Genomic DNA, 20,876 nt, shown 5'->3' with positions numbered 1-20,876 from the left:
TCATAGTTTTAATGAATCATGATTATAGTGCGGGGGCATATGGCAGATTTTGGGGTTTCGTGTGAAATTCAGGTTAATTTTTGCCAACGTATCTCATTGTGTTCCCCATCATCTGAGCAATTAAAAAATATATGTTGGCAATTTTTATTTCAATATTAAGGGTAATTTTTGCAGCAATTTCATAAATGATGTAAAATCATGATTTGTCTGTATATTGATGGCAAATTAAAATATGTGAACTGTACGATTGCTTTATATCTGTATAAATGTACTAATGGGCATCCTGTAGACTATAAACTTGTAGACAGTTGTATAATTTTGCATTTTAATCACAATATTATAAATTATGGTTTCTTTATTTGCATATCATTTGCATATTATGTATGATGCTTCCGGTGTATTTGATTTCCTGTATTCTTTAATGTTGCTGATTGCTATTCTTTCAAAAATGTACGCCAACCATGAATTATTTCAGTTACTATGAATACTCTGGTTGGTTTTTATCTTTTAAAGCACTAGTAAGTCCACACCTTGACTATGCTTCCCCAGTGTCTTCCCCACATATATACGAATAGGGATATTGCATTTTTGGAAAAAGTGCAGCGTCTGTTCACCAGGATGATTCCGCAGCTTGGTGGCTTGAATTATGAGGACAGTTACGCATATTGAAACTGACAACTTTAGAAACTAGATGAATTAGAGCTGATTTGCTTGAAGTGTATAAACTTTTCCATTTACATATTCGCCATGATCCAGTTGTATTTTTCAAAGTATCTACTTCGACAACAAGAGGATATAGATTGAAATGATTTAAAGACAGATCCAGATTGGATATACCAAAATATTTTTTCAGTCGACATGTTGTAAACATTTGGAAGTTTACCAGAAAGGGTTATTGTTATTACTACACCAATTAAATCATTGTAATTACTTAGTAATTATTTTAATCCAGATTGGATATACGTAAATATTTTTTCCAGTCAATATGTCGTAGACATTTGGAACAGTTTGCCAGAAAGGGTTATTGTGACTACAATAAAGGCATTCATTTATTGCATAGAACTACCCTTGCCAAATGATATGTCCTTTTGACCAATTTCGGCGTATTGATGTGACTTGTTATCAAGTGTACATACACACGTTAAAAATATTCCTTTTCAGATCTGGCATCTGGTTTTAATACGTAGTATTGAATCCTGGACAGGTACATTCTACACAGGATATAGAGTCCAAGTTTAGGTTTACGCAAAATTTGAAATTTTACCTCTCAATATTAGCATACAAGTTACATAAATTGGACGTCTTGCAAATATTAGATAGAAAAGAAACATCACTCAGTAAAACACCTTTAGAAACCTTTAGAATGTTTTACCCCCACTTTTGACCAATTGAGATACTGTCTAGAGCAATGAAAAAAGTCAATATGGCAGCTACTTTAGAACGTTTTTGTTATTTGTTCTGTATGCAGTTCTCCCTCTACGTTCTGTAGAAATATAATATTAAAAAGTAAATGAATCGTTGTTAAAGACATGAGTGCTTATTAATTTCCACTTTGCAATGGTGTCAAAATGAGATAGACTTAGTCATCAAGTTGGCATGTGACTACTTATTCCCAGCAATGAAGGTTATTTGTGTATGAGAATTACCAAAAGATGTAGAAGGGTATTTTCCATGTTGTTTACGTTGAGGATTTGAATGTCAGATTTTCTTTGAGTACTAAAACACGTGGAATGATAGCTAACAATGCAATAAAATTTGATTAAAGATGCTATTTTCTGGTGGGTTGGTGGTTGGGGTTGGGTGGTACATTAGAATGTGTCTCTGCTGTTACTTTCAACCTTTATTCATGACTGACCAAGAGGAATTTCGTTGCGTAATCGAATGTAAGAGTACCTTCACGCTGAATAACTAAACTAAATATGCATATATTCATATTGTTCCTTTGAAATATTATAAAAGATATTCTTCAGATACTGAATTTATCATCTTTATTTTGTACTACCTTGTCCTTTATTCTATTTCATTTTAGAATTTCGATGAAATAACGTAATCAAATGTAACAGCGGAGAACACGTCTATTCATGTTGTTCCTTTCACTTGACATGTAACGCCAACCAAATAGCTATACTAGTAGAAACGTAGACAATGCATACGACATAATGCCGTGAGAGACTAGACAATAGTTTTGAATACAAATGATTGGGTCTATTCAGTCGAATACATAACTTTGTATAGTAACGATTCAATTGATGCTACGCTATTGATCAAAAATATGTTTATACCAGGTGTAAACTGAATGCCTTCAGTAAAGACCAAACTTTAGATTGCTGCTCCTTCACGCCTTGTCGAAAGAAAAATTCTGCGCTACCACAAATGATATTGCATATCCATTAGTTACTACATCAATAAATAAAACGTAGCTTTGGAAAACATTGTCCATTTTTGCATGTTTATCCACATACTGCCCTTAATTCTATGTTTGCCATTGTAAAACCTTTAAAATGATTGGTCTGTGAGTCTGTTAACAATTAAAAATAATTGTTTTTAAAAATAGTAAGTTTATGAGTACTTGTTGGTGATACTTTCAATTTTATAATCATATTTTAATATTCTGAATGACAAGTAAAGTCAGAAGGAACATTTGAACTGTTTCTTTTATTGAATTTGCCCAAATTTCAGCGATAAACAATAATTTTCATTCAGATACGCACTCATGGGTTTCCTAACCCTGCCATAGAGGGCGTCAATTTAAATTTTTTTCATCTCATTGAAGACATTTAGGGTCGTTTGGGTCATGAGAAACAGAATTCAGGCTGCCCTTACATATACCTACCAATTACTGTTATCTTTACAATATACATAATGTTCTGACTGTTGCTATGGACATGGTCTTGTTGATAGGCATATTTGCATACATGTTTTGATATTTTTTTTTGCCTGACTAACCAAAAATGTTGTTATCTTTGCAAAATATACTGGCATTGTTGGCTGTTGCTAAGGCCATATCAATGGAAGTTGACTATAATCATGGATTCATGGGTTTTCATTGCCTAACCAATTGTTAAGAATAGGGTCTTGGGGCCAAATTTTATTTTAGCCCCCTCAAACTAATTTTGAAGATAAAAATTGCCAACATGTATATTTTTATATGTGGTCCTATAATGAACATAACCATATATGTTTCATAAAATTAACATGCATTTCACACGAAAACCCATATGCCCCTGCACTATTAATGGTGTTCGGTAATTGGACATACGTTAAGAATTCACGCTTAAAATTCCACATGATTTGATCACACATCAACCATAACAAAGCGAACGTATCCCATAACGGTTGTTGACGTAGCTAATGTTTATTTGCATAATTAATGAGTGTCGTTACTTAACCTATATCTTAACCAGATATCTTAAACTGAATGGATTCCGTAAGAACAAAGTTTTGAGATTCCTACAGACAATTTATTGTTGGAATACAACAGAACATTTGCAATAAGTTATTTTTCTCATTGATTGCTATTTGCCCATTGCTATTAGTGATCTCCTGGCCAACCACAACATGTAACGTGAAGCTTTATAAAACGTTGTAGCATAGCACTCATCGTAGAAAGAGATTTAAAGGCCAAAAAAAATTTGTTTCTGGTCAGCGCCCATCACTTAAGTACCTTCTTTCCTCGTTATTTTTTTCTTCAGTTCCGTAGGCGTAAGCCAATTCAGTCTGCAGACGAAAGGGAAAACACAAAAGTACCTCTGCCTACATTAATTGCCACTTCAATGAAGACAGCTGCAGAACTAATCATGAACTAGCCCATGGCATGCCCAACATACACACTCGCTGTAAAGTACTAAATATAAAGAACAGTAACTGCAATGATAAGTAGATTGATTAACATTTGTTGAGAATGTAAAAAAAATAATCTCATCGTCGCACCACTTTAGACAACATTTCCTGACGAGAAACTATGTTTTCCTTTTTACATACATACATACATACATACATACATACATACATACATACATACATACATACATAAATAATTACATACATTCATAACCTATATTTTTGGCACAATAACAACACGACCTATATTTTTGGCATAATGACAACGCTTCGTGTTGTAATATTACATGGAAAGTAATCTATTCGTTCTTGATCGATTAAAGACCAGATGTAAACTGAGCGCCTCCCGTAAGGGAACCTCCAATTATTAACATTAACCTGAAAAAACTATGGTATAAACAAATTTGTGTTGCTGAGGAGAACTATGAACTTGGTATACACCATGTCCATGACAATTTTTATTTCTGAACGATGTGTACGTGTGAACCATGGTTAACCTCAAATGAATCTTCGAAGAGCATGAAGTGAACTGTAAGTTCACGTAATGTGTTCGATCCGGTAACGAAGCTGAAAAGAAAAAGGTTTCAAAATGAAATACAATTGTATCAGGATGTATTTATTTAAATCATGAATTTATGGGATCAAAATTGTATGAATGCATGTAGAATATTTCATTTTGAAAAATTTCAGGATACCTCGAGCTTGATATTGAGAATACAATATTTTATTGTTGTCATTGTTTTTTGTAATCACTAACAAGATCTATAAAAAGTTACTAATCTAGTACTGAACAGCCAAGTGTAACCTTGGTCAACTTATATCCACATCATGAAGCACATTATTTTTGTGATCAATCCAAAACCCTTTCTCCCACCACAAATTTAAATTATGTTCTAGTCAAATTGTGTCAGCTTTTAATTCAGGTATAGCTTTCGTCTAACAAATGTACATAATTAATAGTAATGCCATCAACTAGCAGCTATGCAATAATTTTTGCGTTTGTTATAATTTTGAACGTTTTGTCTTCTATTTTTGATCCTTTTGAGTTTTCGATGTTTATTCTGAACCAAACAACACAATTCCAGTAACGTAGATGGAATTACGCTGAAAAATAGCTATAGTTATGCTGGCAAGTCTCTCACGGATTGAACTTCGTAAAGGTATAACTCAATTGAAATGTAGACACTAGAGCCAAAGGGAAGATCTAAAAAATATATAGTATTTGTATACTCACCAAACGTTTCGGATTTGGTCTGTTCGAACAGCTAATTTGGGCCCGGGCAGACTAGACGCTATATAAAACCATTGACATCGACCGGCCGCTGAGGGCAGCCTTCCGAGTTTACTCAAATTGATATAGCGCAATTATATTAATTCATATTGTCTTAACACTTTAAAGTACACCAACAAATTTTATAGGACAAATGTATTTTCTTATGTTTGATGAATATACTAATTTTTGTTGAAATTGCAGAATGGAGTCATAAGATTTTGCTTAATTATTTGATTTCATTAATATGCAAATTTCTCTAATTAAACATTAACCGATCTGGATCAAAACCTAATCAGGTCTAGCTATTACCCTAAAGATTATATATTCCAAATTTCATTACAATTGAGCCAGTTGAATTTTAGAAAATGATGACACAGACACACACACGGACAGACATACATACATACAGACAGACAGACAGACGGACAGAGAGACAAACATACAGACAGACATTTGTATTTCAATATGGCGTCCATCATGACATAAGGCATGTACCGTTGTACGTACGTATGTATGTAACCTTGCACTGTGGACGAAAATTTGATTTGTAACGTCCAAACGTTGAAGTCAATCATCTTACATGTAGTTGAAAGTAACACTATAAATAATATGTACGAGTACTTACCAAATGCTTGAAATATGATGGACTCAGTGTTTGAGTGCAGACGCTGTGGTAAAAACTCGTTTGATATTTTCACTTGCACAACAACGACCGTTGAGGGCATCCTTTAATGTCCATGACGATCTTGTGTACAATGTACCGAAAATATGCCTATATCTTATTAAAACTAAAAGCTACATTAGTAATATTTTCAGGACAGGTGCGCTTTGGTATCGCAAATGTGTTATAATGAATTTGAAGCGTGCATTCTTGAGATATAGCCTAATTATATAAATTGGTACATCAGTTAAAGATGATAAAGCACATAGTTAGCTTATAGAATGTTTAATGGTATTCACCCCATTTGCATAATTAATGAGGTTTATAAAGCACTTCAAATTTCACATCATTTGGTACATGCACTGATGGTGATAACGTGCAGAAGATTAATAGGGTTTGTCGACGTAGTTGTTAATTGTAATGTCATTTGCATAATTAATGATTTTTATTAATTAGACAATATTCAAAGGTTGTAAGCCAGGTTGATGCAGCTGTCTTAAAAATGTATTTTCATAATGAATGATTTTCGGTAATTAGGCAATATCTTAAGCATACACATGTCACATAGGTTGGTATAAATAATTTACCATTCAAGGGGTATAGCATATGGGATATCTATGCCTGGGAAGTTTGCTTTCAAACAATTACTGTGTGTAGGCACAAAAATTGAAGGCATTGGCTCTTACGAAACACATTCTGTTTACATTTAGCTGCAAATTAATTAAGTAAGATTACACATATTACAACCCACAACTGCAGTCACAAATCAAAACTGGACATGTTGCATTTAGATGTTATCAATATATCCACAAATAAGCATGGGGCATTTGCTATTGGCATCAAAAGGTATGAATTTCTCTTAATGGTCCCTCAGAGATGTGCCCCAAATCCCCATCCCTGCCTACAGAGTTGGATTGGTGAAGTTCCCATTCTAAGAACCATTACTGTTAAAACAGCGCTAGCATTTCATCTCATTTGTAAATATAATTCGTTATGTGATTTATTCATATAGTATAATCATATTTGTAATTTAAATTCAGGAAATAGTCTTTTGACTGACATGTAGGTAACGAATGAAAATTTTGCAAATACTTGGAGATTGCGATAACACTACTCAGTCACACTATGTTTATATATTTCTTTTCTTATCTTTGACAGGTTTTGTTGATATGTCTGCTGCATTTTACCAGCTCCTTCAGTCACATTGTTGTTTCCCCACTGCTACCCTTTATGATTCATGATTTTTTTCCGTACCTCAATTCATCACAGTTAGGTAAGAATCACTGCTGCCCTTTATGATGCATGGTTTATTTCCATACTTCAATGTATCAGAGTTAGGTAAGCCCCATTGCTGCCCTTTATGATACATGATTTCTACATTTAGGTAAGACTCACTGCTGCTCTTTATAACACATGATTTCTTTCCATACTTCAATGTATCACAGTTAGGTAAGACCCCACTGCTGCCCTTTATTTCATGATATATGATTTGTTTTCATACTTGTATCACACGTACGACATGTAATATTGAAGTGTAGACTGCAGGTAATATATTTACTTTTAATCTTGCGTAGGTTTGTATTCTGGGATACTTCTTGGTGTATTTGCAGCTGGCAATTTCTTTGGCAATATCATAGTAAGTATTACACCTTTCAGTATTTTAACTGTTAGTTGCTATGGTAATGTGATTGTAAGTATAACACCAGTTCGTTTTCTTGATCAGCTGGTACTTATGGCAATTATTATGGTATGTATTGCACTGTATATCAGATATACTCAGCCTATAGTTGTATGGCGATATCATGGAGAATATTACATATCATATTTAGCTGGTAATGCCATGGCAATATTATGGTAAGTATTAAAACAGTTGTTAACCGCTGGGATTTTCAGCTAGCTGTTGTCAATGAGGTAAGAATTACACATCAGTTATTTTACTGGTACTTTATGGCAATTATGCGGTAAGTTATTTTTAACTGGTACACCTCAGTTCTATTAAATGGTTTATATATGTATGCTGTTTGAATTACTGTAATATATACCTCATTTTGGTGAAGACAAAATATGATGGAAATGTACAGTATTTCTGAGCAATAGAGTTTCACAGTTATTAGAGAGGTGTAACTGTTCATGACGTGTAGAGACGATGCCTTTATATATGGTGATATATAGTGAATGATCTCGCGTGTATGGAAAGAGTATATATAATTGCTATCTTCTGTTTAGAAGGAACGTCATTGCTTACAAAATATGTCTGCATTATATGCAAAATAGAAAACATCAAAATCAAATCATTTGTCTACCTGTTATATTCATGGACTTTAATATCAGAATTACAACATTTTCTAAAAGAAAAATGACAAAAACACAAAGACTAAACACCTTATACAGATATGCGTACAATACCATTTTCTGTACGTACGTACGTACATACATACATACATACATACATACATACATACATACATACATACATGGATCTGTTGGTGAAAAATAGCGTTCACATCATCCTGCTGCTAGAGGTCATTTTCCATCATACCGGAGATACAGTAGCAAGAATTTGAGTATTTGGAAAAAATATTGCAGTTGACAACTGTACATTCGATAACGAATTCGTTTGTGTGAACAATGTCATTTCAAAATCAAATAACTTTTGTATTACTTGATCCTAGTGTCACGCATTGCCCTACAGTATATATCTTATCTTAATCATCCAATCCAATTTGCTCTGTATTAATGACGTATTGCTTGGTATTTGTATTATCTCAAATTAAGTCAAATTCATGAAAAACGAGTGTGTTGTTGTATTGCACACAGTATTTCAGTAAATGTACATATTGTGATTCGTTGTTCTAGTTAAGAAGAACTTGCACCCTCAGAGCCCGTAACTTTGATATCTTATCAAATTTAAGAATTCCAATTCACGATTACGTGACAATAAGCGTTATTCGACACCATACCTCTGTCTGTCTAATGTCGAATTTCTGATTGTTTTTCTGTGACACACAACCCAAGTTTCAAAATGTCGTTACAAAGTAGAGAACCATGATATTTTTTAAGGGTTTTACACTTCATCTGAAACTTGAAATGATGTGTACACGTCGAATTCGGATTCTGTGTAACCGTACATGTCTGCAGGGCTCTCGGCCTAGCAATTTTGCGACAGGTGATGTATACATATTTCTACCCTACTTGAAGATGACGATACGCATATCATAGGGCGCACGTAACTACATGCAGCTAAACCTCTCTAAGGCCAAAAAAAAATATGTCTGGTTCTGGTCAGCGCGCGCGTGCCCTGAATACCCCCGCGTCGATCCTTTTTTTTCCGATAATTTTTGCTTTCCCGTTCCTTATTTACAATTCCCCGTCGATCAACACTGTATGCAAGGCTAGCGGAACAATTTAACTCGTGTGATGGCGCACTTCTATTTGGTAACGGGTACCCTTTTCTTCTAGTACTGTTGCATACCCATAACCCCCCGTACGATATGTGTACGTAATATGTACGATGAGCGTGGTTGATGGGAATCATGGGAAATAGTGTGTTCACTGTGCTAGGTGGTAAACCGCTCACATGTTTCTGAAGTTTGAGTACGTCGTGAGCAATCGAAATGTTGATATCAATTCAGCTGACTTTCGAGGTGTTCTTAGTTCTGGTGATCGTTTCGTTCTGCCTTCTGAATACAAAGATTTTCCTGTAGCGTAAGCAGTTAGCTCTGGATGTATGTGCTACGATGTTCGACAAGTCTTTCCATTTGAGATGAGATGGAAAGAGGTGTCGAACATCGTAGCGCATACATCCAGAGTTTATACGTAAGCAGTGTGTTGACAGGTCACTTCCAGTCTGTTCCGGTAACAGTCCAGGTTTCTGCATTGACTGAATTTAGTAAAGATGTGCGTTTTAAAATAAATGGGGAACAAGAGAAGCAAGTTCGGGCAATTCCAGTGAGAAATGCCTTCAGGCTGATGATGGACGGTGCTCGAAAGAAAACACTGCCTCCTCTACGTCCGTTGGACAGACGTATTTCTCGTTTTAAGTTGCACAATGACGTTATATAGTGGTTGCAAGGCAAGACTCATTATTATCTTGGATGGGATTTATATGTTACTGCAGATCACTGGGCGATAAGATAAATTTGTAAATGTGACTAGTGATGCCCTGATCGATGATTGATCCGCATCATACAAAACTTGCCATACAACAGTGCCAACTTCCAGAGTTGTATGACATCTTCCGAGAGCATGTAAAGTGTCAAAAATGTGTATTTACTAATTTGAAAAGAAAAAAATATTAGGAAAAAAAAAGCGCGTCGTCGCACCACTTTAGAAAGTTTACCCTGACCAGAACCAGATTTTTTTTTTGGCCTAATATAAGTATTATTTTCCTCACAACATGACCATCTGCCTGTCTGTCTGTCTGTCTGTCTGTCGGTTTATCTGATTGTTGTGATAGTAAGACTTTGTTCGAACTCTTTGTTCTTTTACATATCAAATATAATATCTAATTCACCTATTTCACCAGTGGGGTAGAGTTGCTGACACATACGGACGAAGACCGGCGCTGTTGTGTGGTATTGCGGGAACACTTGTGTGTGTTTTATGCTTTGGTTTTAGGTAAGTTATGATTAGTATAAATCTCACATAGACTAATACGACTGTTTATATGTACATCCTCATTTGCTACGAGGGGAAGTTTGCCTAATTCTTTCCTCATCCTGATCATTGTCAAGAAACATTAATATAAACTTGTCTATCAGACAATCTGTATCAAAGTATGTGTATGATATTCTGACTAGTCCCATTATTTTATTGGCTTTGTTGACTCTCTCCTTACATTTATCCTAGAAGGATAAGGCTGTGTCTATATGGACACCAATAACTTTCTAGTTTCTGTGCAAATAAATAATTCTGATCCTTGTGTATATTGGACCTGAATATACTTGCTTTTCTCTCTACTAATATGTAACACCTTGCACTTTTCAGAGTTGGATTTCAGTAACTATTTACTTGCCTATTTAAGGACATTATTGTAGCTGTTGGTGTATTCCAAATTTTGAGACATCCCATGATAGCTTTGCGTCATCCTCAAATAGAAAAACGATGTCAGCGCTTGTACATTTACAGATGACAAACAGTATGGGACTTGCACATTTCCTTGCAGAATGCCATTTGTAACATTCGCCCATTGCTACGATGAGCCATTCACAGTAACTAGTTGTTATCTATTTGAAAGAAATAATCAAATCAATGCTAACAGAGAGTGTGTTATTCCATAACGTTTCACATTCCCTATCAATCTCTGATTTTGCACCTTGTCAATGGCTGTTGCAAAGTCCATGTAAACTGCATCAATATATCCACCTATATATATTACCTTCGTCCAGTTATCTACGACTGTGAGGAGATGTTGTGAAGTTGCCCTACGGTCAGTTTACCATTTTTGAAGACAGTCTTGAAAATAGTTACAACCTTAGTCGTATACTTCAGTTAGTGAGATTTCACCTATTTACAGCAACTCCTTGTAACTTATAGTCACTTGTTATTATATGTCATTTCATTACTTACAGCATGTCATACATCTGGGCGGTTTCAGTTCGTTTAGTATGGGGTCTTGTGGATTCCATAATTCTCTGTAAAACCTGCCTTAGTGAGATCTGTGATGACAGTAACATGGCCGTAGGGTTTTCACTACTCGCGGTATTTTCAACTATGGCCACAATACCAGTAAGTTGTACTATACATGTATCTCTTTTCATTCACAAAACTTTTATGTATCAAACATTGCTATTATAATTGTGTGGGAAACTCTTCAAAGTATACCATATATCCATTTTGTTGGATATCTTTTAACTTTAGTACCAAAAGCACACTGTCAAACACAACCCTGCTAATCTATGCGACTAGTACAATTCGATAGTATTCCTTTCCTCGATTAACCAAGGATAATACAAGTGACTTAAAGGGGGTCGTATGTCTACAAATAACTAGACGAGTAGTGGCACAACCCTTAGTTCACAAGTATTTTCCGGTTGAACGAGGAAAAATATTCTGGAATAATTATTCCTCATCAATCATAATTTATGAAATATCAGGAGAAAAAATAATGAAATTTTGATTCATATTTCGAGCACTGCAGAACCTTTGGGTAGATACGGGATGTCGTGACGTAAAAAGATTTGGGTATATAATCCATATTTTCTGTTCCAAAACAATAACTTGGCTTGTGCATGGTATAATGTTGGATTCTGCATTTGTCATACCAAGCATAGAATTCTAATGTCAGATTTACTAGACATATCAACGTGTACAATATGATATACATTTTTTCGAAAGCCCGAGTAAATCCATTCATTCATTCATTCATTCATTCATTCATTCAGTCATTCATTCATTCATTCATTCATTCATAAGTTACAGTATTAGCAGATACCACAAAATGTCTACATCATTATATTTCCTGAAATTGGAAGTAGACCATGGAAAATCATTTGTAACTGAGTTTTTGGCACGCACTGTGGTAATATTACAAGAATTCGACTCTTACAAGGATATGACTCTGACAAGACTTTATAAGACCCGCGACTTTCTCCTATCTACTTTTTTACTTAATGCACTGTCGGTGTGATAATTCTACAAGCCTTTATAGGTCCAGGGATCTTCTATGACTGCATGAGCGTATGTTTTGCACTGTGGCAATTTAAAATACCTCTTTCATCACTCACCTTATATGCTCTCAGTGATATTCTCTGTTATCACATCCCAAAGGTATTTGTGAACATTGTTATGGTAAATGTTATCATAAATAATATTTTTATTTTGATATTGACAGGCCCACGCTGTAGCTGGGTCATTGAGCTGTGCTGCTGTCAGATATGAAGTATTAAATATAGCCATTATACGAGAGTTTCCCTATCTCTTACCATGTGTAATCACTGCTATACTTTATATTGCTATGTGGACAGGTAAGAAATTTTACAATACTTTCCGTATCATGGTCTCTTCTTTACCATGCATGTTTAGTGTACAATATATAGTTTGTGTTTTATCCCCTTGATAGGTAGGTTTGCATACAGCGCATCCGTTATCATACATTTTACTTTGTCCATACGTTTAGTACATGTATATGGTTCATAGTATATCTTATCGAAAGTATCAATTTTTGTATTCAATATGCATAACACACACACACACATACACAGGTGAGAAGTCAAACTCGTTAATTATAATTTCGTATGAAATTTAAAATAAAATCTATTATCATCACGTTTCACGACCTTCATTACTTTTAGTAAACCGATTCCCAACTTGGTGATCTCTTTAGGCAGAGTCCCTGTAAATTCAATGTGTATCCTTAGGTTAAAAATCTAAAGTTTAATGTGTTTGGTTTCTCACTGTCCAAGGTTTTGGAATATACACTGGAAATTCGACATACGTATTCTACTGGTCAGCTTAGTCGGTTAGAGCACTTTTACTAGTATTCAGGGGACGGGGTTGCAATTGCGCGCACACACACATCATTGATTTTTCGCAAGAATTTATCATTTGACAATTAATTCAAAGCAAAACAGAGTCTGGCAATAGCTGTGAGAAGTCCTCCTCTGTATGTAATGTAAATTCCTTCTGCGTTCTCTTTTAAGATGATCCTTGTTACAATATATAGCTATTACCCATTAGCTTTATCAACCTGCTTGTTTCATGTGAACCACAAATTTAGTGTAGATAGTAATGACAAAATACATATTATTTTATATATCGGGTTATGATACGTACTACCCAAATTCATATAATTACTAAAACAAATGCTAAGTATACCTATTAATTTGTTTATATGAAGGTGCTCATTTATACCTGAAAGAAACTCTGGAAAAGTCTCCAGCTGACAGTTCTTCTGATGACAGTGAAATAGGCTCTTCCGAGGACGATAAAAATATAAATCAAAGCACAACAGAAGAATTGCCTCCAGAATCAAGTCATGACGATCGCGAGATAGTGTCCTTACTAAAAGAATCGCACAGTAGAACAGGTATGTCACGTCTAGTTTCATCTGATGGTGAAGGTGTATATGTAGCATCTAGTTCTATATGACGTATTCCAACAAACAGGTAAAACGGAAATGCAAGTGGTAGTCATGATAAGTGTGAAGTAGACAAGTCACAATGGAGTTATTGTAATTATTATATCCGTCCTTGGAGGAAAACGGGTTATACGTTTGATAGATTGCATATAAAACCGGGTAATTTTATTCTCGCTTGTTGGCTTGTTAGCAAATAAAATATGACAATTTTAAAATTTATGATATTAAATACATAATTCTTTATGCAAGGTACTTGTGGGGTTATGACGATTTGTAATAATTTTGTGGATGATGTGTCCAGGATATTTTTTTTCAAATGGATTGTAACACATGTGTCTAATGTGCATAGCTTGTGTGTTCTCATACTGATAGGTAGATATGATTCTTATAGTTTGTAATGCTTTGTTTTTATATTATTTTGATATCATAATACTTCGTCGGGGACATTTTAGCCCTTTTTTATCTTTTTCCAAAACTGATTTTGTTTTAATCCAATGCCTACTTCTAGAGTTATTTGTACGGAGAAAGGTACAAAAGTACTAGCCGATAACCTGCCAAGCCCAATTTTTTTTAAATATCAGCTCAAATGATATGATCGGTATCTTTCGGCATTTATCGCACTGTTTGCATTTGTACACTGATATAGGAAGTGTTTGTTTACTTAGTCTCATTGTACAATTATCAGTTGTGGCCATATACAAAGACGCAAGCACTTACACAGAAGAGACTCTGGCCTATTGGCGCAACGGCAATTGACGTATAATCGCTGGACATCGGCTATTTCAGCTTTGTTTAGGTATATGGGCAATGCCAATTGCATTTCAGCAAGTATATCAAACTGTTCACTAGACCATTTTCAATCTTGACATCTGTAGAAACCCCCCATAGAAGCGGAGTTAGTGTATGAAAATGATGACGAGGCCTAGACACTTGAATGATTTTCCCTGAAAAGCACAGTTACCTTTTTAATTTGATTGTACTTTCGTCTAATCGAGAAGGAGATACAAAATAAAATGGATAGAAACTGTTTAACTTTTTAGCTACCTAAGAAAGGAATATTTTCGACATTATTGTATTGTTGTGTTTCAGATTCTTCATCCTTTCGTAAAAGGTGTAAGAAATTGATTTATAACACTCTTAATCCATTGCGAGATAAAGCTGTGTTGTTGGCAATAGTTTTACAATCGACACTCTCATTTAGTCTCTCTGTAGACAAACAGGTATGTAATATACGCTCTCATGACTCTAACAAATCATTAACTTGAAAAAGAAACACATTTTTCTACATTTCCATAGCTCTATTAAAGTATTACCTAATCAGAGTATTTGTGTAGCTCTATGCACTCACTCGTGTAAATTTAACAAAACGCTAATTCTATCTGGAATTAAATAAAACTGTTTAATATCCATTAACCAGCCGAAGAGTTGGCTATTGAAATGGGTTCTGCCTGTTCGTCCATCTGTGTGTAATATGGTAAAATAATATGACAGATTCAAACTCGAGTTTTCGCTCTAGATTTAAAACTTGCCTCTGTACTACTCACAAATAACGTTGTCCAATAATTAACAGATACAATGTATTTTTCATAAGTAATTGACCAAATGTTAGTGAATATATCTTTGGTTATTTGATGTAAATATCAATGTCCCAGTTGCAGCTAGTGTAGGCCATATGATAGCCATACAGATGTGCATCCATGGAACTACATATATATATATATATATATATATATATATATATATATATATATATATATATATATATATATAATATAAACAAAATGAATACATTGGGATTGATTAGGAGAATGAAAACCAGAATTAAGAGTTCCAGAAGCAAATAAAATGTCAATGACATTGCAGGACATAATAGCATTGAAAGTTTCTGAACAACAGGATAAAAGTACAAAGTCGAGAGAAACAAAACAGGCACAAAAGACAGAATGATAATACTAGGGCAATAGACAGGATACAGTGGAGCCACAATTGCGCATGTACAACAGAAAGGGTAACAGTATTGGCATAAAAAAAAACAATATAAAAATACTGCCAAAAAGGAATTGACAATAGTGTATTGATTCATACTAAACTCCTAATTGGTCTGTGCTAGCTCTGTCAAAGTATAATATGGTGCCATACAATACCATACCCCAGCTACCCCTGGTCTCAATATTCATTGTGTGTATGTCGTCTTGGGCATACGAACATTGCAAAACATTGAGTCCATTAAATATTATTGTCTTCCAATACCGAGCATATATTGGTTGTATTTTAATAGGGTGCCTTGGCCGGCCATGTCTCCTAATATGACTTGTTCCCATAGCTTTAATTAATACTAATATGTTTGTACCTTGGTATTGTCACAGACATGGAATATTGTGAGGTCCATAAATTTAAGAGGTTGAACACTGATCCCATTGGGAAATAAGTCTGGGTTAATTTCTTAGATTAACAAAATTAATACTACTAGTTGCACCTCAATACACTCACGTGTAATGTATTATAATCTAGGAATTTTAAAATATCACGACTTCAGTGAAAGACAAATAGCTGAGTTTGCAATATATTAAATATAAATATCATTGTTGAATCTGTTAATTTCTTGAATGTCTGAATATCATTGCAGATACTATCATTATTACTAATTACAGACCACGCACATGGAGGTTATAGTTTTGGCACAAGTGAAATCTCCTTTTTGTATGCAGTGATGGCTGTACCGGAAATTGTTTGTCAGGTAAATTTTTGGCTTCACATCAGATGAAATATTCTTGCATTAGTATCAATTGCATAGTTGCAACTACAATGAGTTACAAAATAAGTTTCACTGACAACAGGTTACTCTACAATACTGTTGGTAATTTGCCTCGGAATTCATATATTCAGGATTAACGTGGTACCAGGGATAAGAATTGGGTGTTCATTTTTGGATTCTTAAAAAGTGTTATAGACTGTAGAACATAACCAGGTCCTAATAATCAGTTTCGTATGTCATACAAAATTAATAGTGTCCATGGCGTTAATATTAAATAGCACTACTATTGCATATATTGTAAGGTTGCTTTGGTCTGTTTGAGAACTTGGGAGCCCATACCTAGTGTGTGCATAATTGAAACTGCAATCCTGTATGTATACTCTAGACGCTGGTGGGATTTGACTTGGTAGTACTTGTAACATATATTCGCCATAACATGTAGTGTCCGAAATTAATGCAGAGTATATATACATATTAATCTTAATACAGAAGAGTAGAACAATTGAGTCCTATTTATCAACTTTTTTCCTAAAATGAGATTACCTTTAAATCTGATTCATTAATTTCTATTTTTGCTTCCTAGCGCAATATAAGTGAAGGCACATGGCTTTAACTACAGTAGTGATTACTACTAACTAACTGATTTTCTATCTTTTTTTCTACACAGATATTCATTTATCCTAGACTAGCCAAGCTACTAGGCTTCAAGCGTACACTGCAGATCGGCCTTGTAATAGTAGCATTGTTTACAGCACTAATACCAAATGTGAACAAAATCACGGGTCCTATCATTGTGCCAGACGTTCCAATAAATACAACTATGCCACTGACCACATTTACAGTAGAGCGCCCTCTAACAACTCAGCCTGTCCCTCATATGTCATCAGTAACTGCGCCAAAAACACAGCGCCATCTACAGTTTCAAAATCAAATAGGAAAGATCCCACATGTAACTTCAGACGTTGATGAATTACCTCACACTACTACACTAGAAAATCTTATACCAGTTAATTCCTCTGTGCCTGTTCAAGACACTTTCGAGACACGATCCACAGACAATAACTCATCACAGACATGGAGAAATGTTACTAATAATTTGGTGAAACAATGTAAGATAAAATCGAGAAAAGGAAATGATGAACACAACCGAGTACCAACCAAAGTATGGGGGGTTTTAATCACAATAGTCACGGCAAGTGCCTTTGGAAAGTAAGTTGAATCAGTAGTACTACTAGAAGACACTGTGTACACTAGTCATAATATAGTCTGTTTCAGAAAAAGACAGTTCTGTACACAAGTCATACTATAGTCTATTCAGATTAAGTCAGTATGTACACTAGTGTTACTACCCAGTGTACAGATGAAGACAGTCTGTACAGTTGTCCAACTACATGTATAGTCTGTATTCAGATATACAATCTGTATACTAGTCCTACTATAGTCAGTATTCAGGTGAAGACAGACTGTACACTAGTTCTACAAGCCTAACCAATCCTGCTCCAGACAGACCTAAACGCAACCACAAACCTCCTAAATACCTGTAAGGACTATGTAACATTGACGTGCTCAGCATAGTCTATGAACTCAGATGTTAAGTTGAAAATTCATTGTAAAATCCACTCTCAAAGTTAAACTTTTTGTACAGGGGTACAGCACTCATTGGCATTTGCATGCTATTTTGTATTTTTTTGTATTCCAATTATAACTATAATTAATTACCTCTTTACACATAAATAATATATTCGAGATATACAAATAGGAGTTAATCAGGATTTTGTTAATTAAACTCCATATTATGCTTCTTTGTAATGGTTCACTTCTCAATGCAATTTTCATTTTCATTCTTTGACTGCAATTGTGTTATGTTTAGTCTTTTTCATTTCACATACTAGAATTACAGCCACTTTATCTTTAAATGTGATAGTTGGAAACTCCTGTCTGGTAAGTACACAATTGGTGATTGAGTTGTTCGTCGCAAAAATGTAGTGAACATTCCAAAACATTTTCTTTTTTCATTTGCAAGTCACAGCATACACCTCCAAGAAATCAGTTTCAGTTTCTAGCCTTGTGTCTGCCTGAGATTTTTAATGGTTATGGTTATCGGGTTGGTGTCTGCATTAACTCATCAACAGTTTAACACATCAGTGAGGTGCTAGTTCCCGCCTGGTGTTAGCACCAACCTTGCCTGGGGTTATCTTAGGGTTGATGCAGGTATTAGCTGGTAACATAATGGTGGTGAGCTGCTAGTACACTCACAATACTAGCACGGAGTGGGAACATAGGGTTAAAGCAGCCATAAGAATTACAAATGGGTATTTATGTTTGATATGAAGTCTTTTAAACAACTCCACCATGTTTACCAAATTGGAAAATCAATGTACAACAGAACAGACCAAGTTAGTGTGTGTTTTTATACATTCCAGACCTTTCAATTTTTTGTTATTGATCTAAAAACACGAGCTTGGTATATATTCTTTCACGTGGATTTTTTCATATAGAAAACTGTTTGCAAAGTTCTTGTGAAATAAATCCAAAATAAACACCCATTTGTCACCCATATGGCCACTTTTAAACACAAGAAGGTGTAAATAATATTTCTAAGATGTACCATGTCTTCATATCTCCTTCCTTTGCACCCTCATTTGTATGCAATCATAGATATATGACATGATGTGATTGTATTGTCCCATCGTGGAAGGTAGAGGATGGGATATAATTTGGTAATAAATAAACGACTCGGCCTCTCAACATCCACCAGATTCCAGTCAGATCACACATATGATGTAAATGTTAATCAGTGAGTTATTATAATCATATCAACTGAAATACGGAGATATAATGTTAGTGTTCTGTATCTATTTTCTGTAAAGCTTTACTGTCTCTTCAATTTTAAGAGTGAGATGTGTTTAAATCAATTTACAGTCAAAAGATAAAGCCACTGTGTATGGTGTAACGGAATCATTTGCAGCGTTTTCGAAATCAATTGGTCCTGTTATTGGTGGGCAGCTCTTTGCCTGGAGTGAAAGAAACGGTGAGTAAACACATATCATACGGTTTACTGCATGGTTAGATGTGCAAAGTGGGAATTTTTCATTTAATATGCAAGTGCAAAGTATCTGTACAGATTGATTTGCTAATCTCTTGTTCCTCTCTCTCTCTTCCAGGCTTAAAATGGCCACTGAATTATCACCTGACATTTTATACTTTATTTGTCATCTGGAACATAACTGCTGCTGTCAGTGCCTTCTTACCGAAGTCTGTCGACAAGAAGAAGGTCTAATGAAGGAGAGAAAGTGAACATAGTTGCCAACTAGCCAACAGTGATACTTTTTGATTAAATAATGTGGTATAGAAAACATAATTTTATCGTAAATAATCGGGGTTATTTACTTATAAATCAACACATTGTTTATGGTCAGGATGGGTTTAAGAAATAGTCATCTCATGTACATCACTTGCAAATGTTAAAAGAATCCTCATCTTATATGAGTTTTTGACTTAAGATAGATATAAAATATTAAAAATGTGAAAGAACACGTTTCCTTCCTAATGACATTTATGAGTCTTTGATATACATTGTAAAAGAAGTTGTCGACAACAGGATAAATTTTCAAAGTAGATATATACAGTTTGTTTTAAAATGCTACATTTTGGTAACATATCTACCTCATCAAACTATGATATTAAGTGTTTGCCAGGGCCTTACCCTTTGGAGAGTCATGTCAAGATTAAAAAGTAGCATGTCATGAATCAGTTGCCATAGTAACCAAATCACCATATCGTATGGATTTTTGATGCTCACATTTCAAATAGATGAGTTTGAAAATTCTGTTACGACAAACTGTATGATGTCAGTTTTATTATTTTATAGTAGTTTGAATAAAGGTTGTACATGATTTCAGAAGGCATACATTTAGAGTAAGCTACCTATCTTGGACTGTAGATGTTGAATATCAAATTAATAACAAATAGATTGCCTTCAATCGTCAACACTGTTAATCATTAATCTTATACCTACTTATTAATATAGTGCGTTTAAAACGAGTGAACAGTTTTTCCCCTAAATCAAAACTTTTGAAGTGCAATCCCATAACTTGAAAAGTGTCTGATTTGGGATATTAATGCTCACAATCTTTCGCCATACACATATAACCGAATATGCGTAATTTTGACCTAAAGCGATACATCTATAGTGACTTCAAATAAACATTCAGGAGAAGTCATTTACCATGTGCACATCCGAATAATATCTTTCAGCTTTGCCACAACA

Source organism: Glandiceps talaboti, chromosome 1 (genome assembly GCF_964340395.1).
Source record: "Glandiceps talaboti chromosome 1, keGlaTala1.1, whole genome shotgun sequence".
Classification (NCBI taxonomy): Eukaryota; Metazoa; Hemichordata; class Enteropneusta; family Spengelidae; genus Glandiceps; species Glandiceps talaboti.
Note: the sequence above shows the minus strand (reverse complement) of the source record.